This window comes from Herpailurus yagouaroundi, unplaced genomic scaffold, assembly GCF_014898765.1.
Source record: "Herpailurus yagouaroundi ecotype Mexico unplaced genomic scaffold, PumYag 198, whole genome shotgun sequence".
Taxonomy (NCBI): Eukaryota; Metazoa; Chordata; class Mammalia; order Carnivora; family Felidae; genus Herpailurus; species Herpailurus yagouaroundi.
Genome location: NW_024412429.1, coordinates 20649975 through 20655974, shown reverse-complemented (window position 1 = coordinate 20655974; position 6000 = coordinate 20649975). Strand labels below are relative to the sequence as shown.

Sequence of the window (6000 nt, the reverse complement as noted above, 5' to 3'; positions counted from 1 at the left end):
CTTTCTTACACCCCCCCCCCCACATACACTTTGGCTCACATATACTTGTTCTCATAAATCTGGACATCCTGACTCCAGAGAGTGTCTTCTGGGCTGAACCTTTGCTCTAGAGCTCATGGAAAATAGGGCTATTGTCATTTTCCTGCTAGACAAGAGCAGGGCAGTCAATGACAAGATGATGAGACTACTTCAGAAAAATATGGGAAGTTGTTGCCAGAATGTTTTATTCTGGAGAATTATTCTTTTTAGTTGCTTCTGGCCCTTCCCAACCCCCAGCTCCCTAAACCACACACATGCTTATGTCCTCAAAAAGCATAGAAGCCTTAATGGGGTATTGGTGGAGGAGGGGTAGCAGTGAAAATAGAAATATATATTAAGATAGGAAATTTGAAGGGCTGGCTAAATGCAGCTGAACCGTGGAACCTGACAATGTGCTCTTTTGCACGCGTGGGATGGCTGAGTGATGCTTTCAGCATGTGACTCCTGAAACAGTAGGTGGTGGCTTCCAAAACCTCTGCTCTTCTTTCTGGATCATATGATATGCACTTTTGTGGGAATAGATTTTCAGTGTCATTGTATTTTTCATAGGGTTTTGACCTAAAAGGTGTCTTGTTTAATTTGCCTACTAAAAATATTGCACAAAGCAACTGCTTAATTTTTCCAAGGAACCTACTGAATTTACATAAGGGAAAGCCTCCACTGATCCCTGACTCTGTCACACTCATCTTCCAGATTCCCTTTTCTCCTCTCATCTCCTCTACTGGCTAGAATATAATCTATATCTCACCTACTGAAGCACCTCAACCACTGACCCTCTTCTCTAGGACGCCGAGTAGTAATGGTTTGGACATACATCCCCACCAGACCTTTCCCTCTGTCCTTGACGTGTTAATAGCCATAATAGTAGTAACACTAATCTCATCATCATCTGGAACTAGAGGTACCGGAGACTTTTGAAAAGAAGGTAGGATATAAATACAACTAAACAAACAAACAAACAAACAAACACTCTCTCATGAGGAGAAATGGAATTAAGGTCAAATACAATTCAAGATTAAGAAAAAATTATTAAATTTGAGTAAAATTGGCACAGTGCCACAAAATGTCATTTTGGCTTCTTCAATATGGTGCAGTTGTGTGAAGCCACTTAGCAAGTCTTAAAAAAAAAGTGTTTAAAAATGGAATATTATTTCCTTTATGAGTGAAAGGGAGGAAGTGTTATACAAAATAAGGTTGGTAATATATGTACCAGGACATACAGATTTGTTCTTTTTATTGATTTTGTAAAATGACTGCTTTTATGAAGGACACTTGTCTTAAAAATATTCTCATGTTTACCCTTTTCAAAAGAACAGTTGTCTGTTTTTCCAGAATTCATTCTCTTTTTTAACATCCATGAAGAGGCTATCTACCTGATTTCTGGGTACTTTACACAGATGTGGCAAATATGTGAGCCTTGGGGTATACAGACTGCCTAATTGTGAAATATAATTATATAAAATGTTGCAGTGAGTACCTGGAGTGTAAAGAACTCATCCCATCATAATTTTTTTTAATGTTTATTAACTTTGAGATAGAGGGAGAGCACAAGTGGGGGAGGCACAGAGAGAGCGAGACAGAATCCGAAGCAGGCTCCAGGCTCTGAACTGTCAGCACAGAGCCCCACGTGGGGCTCGAATCCACGAACTGGGAGATCATGACCTGAGCCAAAGTTGGACACGTAACTGACTGAGCCACCCGGGCGCCCCTTTCATCATTATTTTAAAGCTGAACAAAGATGACAATATAAACTTACCTCTCTGACTCTTGCTTACCTGCTAATAATAGCTGAGTTCAGACAAGTATTTCTGAGTCTCTCAGATGCTTGCTTGTGAAAAGGTCAGTTACATGTGATATCTACCTCTTTTATTCCTCTGTCTATCTGCCCTATCTCTGCTGGGTGCTAATGACACATCGTAGGGAATCATGACGACAATGAACACCTGAGCTTCTGAGGATGCTATTCCCTGCACCAGTGGTTATTGCCAAGGATGCATGGAGTTCTTGAGATGCCAAAGCCTGCCACACTTGGTGCTTCTCTGCCTTTCTGGGCTATCTTCTATGGACATCTATCAGAGTAGTATTGGCTGTTACTCTCATATCTTAGAGGATTTGGGGGAAAATAGCCCTTTCTATTCTTTGTTCACAGTTCTCTCCCTTCCCTAGAAGAGATAGGAATTCATACATGAGTCCATAGGGAGCTGAACAGGGAGCCAAGGCAAGCAGGAACACCACACCATACCTAGAATTAGCTTTCCCTTCAGATGTTTGATTCCTCCACTTCCTGAGGAATATATTCTATCCCAGATGGACATTTGGTGGGCTTGGTTCTCTCATTTGTGCAGGCATGCCCGGAAGGGTTACAGTTTAACATCCAGCTGCAACTTCTGGCTACATTTGCAGTGCTGTTAAATATATCTCCCTTCTATTTGGAGAGGAGTTCATTTACTAAATGATAAACTCCTTTGAGGTCAGGAGCCATTGTTTAGTATTTTTCACAGCACATAGTATGATTCTGGCTGCCTCCAGGTTTACAAGAGGACATTGTGCAGATGGTGTTGGACCTCTTTTCATAGAGATGAGGATGAGTAAGTCATGGCTTAGACTGCAGCAAAAGGTATTTAGTTAAAAGCATTAGAACTTCCTGAATGAAGATTTATATTCTCTTGCCTTCATGACCCCTCTTTTCTCTCATGCTTCACATCCAACATAAAAGGAAATGTTGTAGTGCTACCATCCAAGCATATCCAGACTTTGACAAATTATTGGCATTCTCATTGCTACCATCCCAGTCCAAGGCACCACCATCCCTCATCTGGATTATGGTGATAACCTCCTAATTGATCCCTGCCCTTCCCCATCATCTGTTCTTAAGGCAAAGTGATCTTTTAAAAACTTAAGTCAGTGGAAATGCAAGCTGGTGCAGCCACTCTGGAAAACAGTATGGAGGTTCCTCAACAAAGTAAAAATAGAACTACCCTATGACCCAGCAATTGCAATACTAGGCATTTTATCCATGGGATACAGGTGTGCTGTTTCAAAGGGACACATGCACCCCCATGTGTATAGCAGCACTATCAACAATAGCCAAGGTATGGAAAGAGCCCAAATGTCCATCGATGGATAAATGGATAAAGAAGGTGTGGCATATATGTGTGTGTGTGTGTATGTATGTATATATATATATATATATATATATATATATATATATATATAATGGAGTATTACTTGGCAATCAAAAAGAATGAAATCTTGCCATTTGCAACTACATGGATGGAACTGAAGGGTATTATGCTAAGTGAAATTAGGCAGTCAGAGAAAGACAAAAAGCATATGACTTCACTCATATGAGGACTTTAAGAGACAAAACAGATGAACATAAGGGAAGGGAAAAAATAATATAAAAACAGGGAGGGGGACAAAACAGAAGAGACTCATAAATATGGAGAACAAACTGAGGGTTACAGGAGGGATTGTGGGAGGGTGGATGGGCTAAATGGGTAAGGGACGTTAAAGAATCTACTCCTGAAATCGTTGTTGCACTAGATGCTAACTAATTTGGATGTAAATTAAAGAAAATACAAAATAAAACAAGTTAAAAAAAGGAAAAACATAATTTAAATAATAAAAAAAATAAGTCAGGTAATATCTCTCTTTCTGTGCTCAATACCTCAAAATGGCTTTTCATTTTTCTCATAAGAAAGTCTTATGATGGTCTTAAAATCCCACATTCTGTCATCGAAACTGTTTTCCATGATGGCATAATAAACTATAATGACAGAAATAGAATTTTTTAAATAGGAAGTTCTCAAAGATAATAAGAGCATTCTATATTTAATGAATATAGAATAATGGAAAAATAAAAAGAAATAGGGGCTGAGAGTTCTAGCCCTGACACCAAGGAATCATGTGATCTTGTTTAAGTTACTTTTTGTCTCTGAGTCTATTTTTTCGTACAAAATTAACAACTTATATTAAGACCATTAAGACCATGTGACAAAACTATGATCAATAGGAATATATTTGTACATTAATTTTTTCTAAAATTATTCATGAATTTAGATTAATCAGCTTACATTTTCTTACCTGTAACCTTTATTAAAACCAGGAGAATTTGTTGAATACAGCTGGTCAGTATTAGTGTCTTCACGAGGTCATGGAATGCAGCCAGCAGACCTACAAGATAATCAAACCTTTGACTTTAGACAAATTGGCAGAATATTGTCACCAAGTAAGTTAACTAACCACAAGTTAATCATTACACCAAAGAAATGTTCCATCTCGGCTCTATGAAATTGCCTCTTTTGAGATGATTCTCAGAACTGTGCTCACCATAGCTGTAATTCTAATGATGATGGTGATGATGATCATCACATTTGTTTAGGACCTACTATATGCCAGAAACTATTCTAAGCACTTTGCATACATTAACCCATTTAATTATGATAACACTATAATGAGAAATGTACTAGTATTATTCCTGCTCTGATGTATGGAGAAGTAGAAAAGTTGTCAAAAAGTGCTGCAAATCTAGAGCTGGGATTTGAACCTAGGCAGTTTGACTTCAGAATTCATGCTCTTAATCCCTAAATTATACTCTGTCAAGTTGTAATTGTTGTGTTTAAGAGATATTAGCATTAACTTTAGTTTTCTTTTAGTTTGCTCTCTCTTCTAGAAATTTATTTTATTGCTTAAATTCACCTTCTTGGAAAATGAACTGAAGTATCTCTGTAAGAAAATTTTACATTTCTAATTATTATCTATTTCTCTTAATTTTTTTCCTCTCCCAGTATTAAAGGTTTTATGTGATAATTCAATAAAGGGGCTATTCTTTTCAAGCTCATTATTTTTTATCATAACATGAGACTCCACAGTCTAATTCTCTTTGCACACAGTCGGTATCTATGGAACTATACTTACATAGAAGCCAATTTGGAACAATTGGGCGATATTTTACTGAAATCTTAAGTGATAATTATTAAAACTGTAATTGTTAACTGGCTGATTTGTTCTAATTTCTATTTTTTGTTCCTTTATTTGAAGAAAGTGAAAGTGAGCATGGTTCATGTGTATGAACACATAAGAGCTACCATTTATTGAGTGTTTGGTATGTACTAGGCTATTAATATTTAATATCTCCAGTCTTCACAACAACCCTGAAAGGTTGATTTGAAAGGTAGAGAGGTTAAACAACTATACCAAATTCCTAAATTTAATAAGTGGTGGAGACAAGATTCAAACTTACCGTATCATATCATATCATATAGATACATAAATATCAAATTATAACCTCCTCAAAGTTGACAAGTTTTATATGCTTGTTAATTTTCCCATCAAGCCTAAAAGGTGTTTTGATGTGGTAAAAACTAACTGTGTCAGAAATCTTGGGGAGTCAGAGAGAAAGCAAGTGGTTTCATTGTGTGGTCGTTGCTTTTCCTTTCCTATTCCAGGATCAGTATGTTTTATCTAGCATGGTAAGGTTTGACGTTCTTCAGTCAGCCTCAGCCTCTAGAATTCATCTGTAAAATTACAACTCATTTTTGCTTGTCTCTTAGGCTGTATTTTTCTTTAAGAATACAATTTTCTAAAAAAATAAAAATTTTTAAAAATATTTTTGAGAGAAAGAGAGAGAGACAGACAGACAGATGGACAGTGTGCATGGGGAACGAACAGAGATAGAGGGAGACCCAGAATCCGAAGTAGGCTCCAGGTTCTGAGCTGTTAGCACAGAGCCCAACACAGGGCTTGAACCCATGAACCGAGAGTTCATGAGCTAAAGTCAGATGCTTAACCGACTTGAGTCACCCAGGCACCCCATTAAGTTGTGTTTTTCTAATTACAAAATGCCTACTTGCCTGTTAAACTATAGCTGAGTGTCAGTGGTAGATGTCTTGTGGGGACCTAAAGGCACACTATTCTCAGGGGATGAGTGAGAGCTTTCTGGCTTTAGTTGTATGCCAA

General features: G+C 37.5%; 1 protein-coding gene across 7 annotated transcripts in view; it reads left to right on the top strand.

Annotated features, from left to right (window-relative positions):
• The window catches only part of GRM1 (glutamate metabotropic receptor 1), a 434400-nt gene that overhangs the window by 133363 nt on the left and 295037 nt on the right, over positions 1 to 6000 (top strand). The gene's annotated exons all lie outside the window — the stretch shown is intronic.